Source organism: Tiliqua scincoides, chromosome 4, assembly GCF_035046505.1.
Source record: "Tiliqua scincoides isolate rTilSci1 chromosome 4, rTilSci1.hap2, whole genome shotgun sequence".
In the NCBI taxonomy this organism is placed as follows: domain Eukaryota; kingdom Metazoa; phylum Chordata; class Lepidosauria; order Squamata; family Scincidae; genus Tiliqua; species Tiliqua scincoides.
This window is the reverse complement of record NC_089824.1, coordinates 90,735,797-90,737,102: the sequence shown is the minus strand read 5'-3', so window position 1 is coordinate 90,737,102 and position 1,306 is coordinate 90,735,797.

The following is a 1,306-nucleotide window of genomic DNA, read 5'->3' as shown; positions in this document are numbered from 1 at the left end:
CTATCCCTGAACTGATCTGTCCCCAGTTCTTCCCTCCCCCACCCAGAAACACCCCCCTCGCCCTCCTACACCTCTGTGCTGGTCAGCGCAAATCTACCTCCGCCAACGGCCCTGGGTCAGGATGTGATGCAGCATCAGTGGGTCAGTGTAAGCCTCCCTGCCAGGGTTGCTAACTCTTAAGTAGTCACAGACGTGCTTTATGGCAGGTTCGTGGTCCGGGCCTGCACCTGCTGCACTGGTTTAAGAGGAATTTAGGATTGCTCTATGAATAGATGAATGTTGATTACTGGGCAATTAAGGTCAGCTACAGTTGGGGGGGGGGGAATCACAGAGGCCTCCTCTAGGTAAGGGAATATTTGTTGCCTTTCCTCGGGGTTGCATTGTGACCGCACTGGCATTGGAGAGTTGGATAGGATTGGGCCCTATGTCCCATTAGAAAACACAAAATTATGATATATAAAAATACTGTCCCAAAAATATCAAGTAAAATACCAAAATTCCTAAAAAACAATGAAGACTAAGGACAGTAGATCAAAACATTAACTCATAAGATATTAAAAAGGCCAGTCAGAATGGGTTCTTGATCTCCAAAGGGCCCAAGAGGAGCCTGTTGAACTTCCCTGGGGAAAGAGTTACAAAGGTGCAACAGCAGCAGGAAGAAAGCCTGGAGCTTACTCTGCCTGGAGCTTACCACCTGAGTCACTTCTAAAGGTGGGCCCAGTAGTAGGGACTCACTGGCTGATCCTAAAATGACCCCCCCCCCAAAAAAAAAATCCATATTAAAATATGGATTAAAATGCATATTCCGTTAGGCATATTTAATATTTCCTACAAAATTAACTAGTGCAATATTAAATACACATTTATATTTTTTGCAAGAACATATGGAATATAAAGAATCCATAGACATGTCCATATCTTATAAAGTCCAGTCCACGGGGAAATGAAAGGAATCCAAAATCACGTGTTCCATTGCACATTTCAGCAAAAGAGGAATTAGGTATCATCCCTAGTGGATGTCTGTGCAAGTTTAACACAGGGTTCAGGTAGATAACGTAGCACCAGAATATATAATTCATGCCCCCTGTTGTTTTTAATCCAGCGCTGCTGTGGTTATTATCCCAACCAACTCTAAGCATTTACCTCAAAGCAAAATGAATACAATTTTAAAAAGATAATTGGGGAAGGGGACTTACGCCATTTCTGCCAACGTTGCATATGTGCAACAGGGATCGAATGTGTACACCTGTGGGCTGGACAAAAATGGGTTAAAGACAGTCACAGAGAGATTTCATGCCTTCACCCC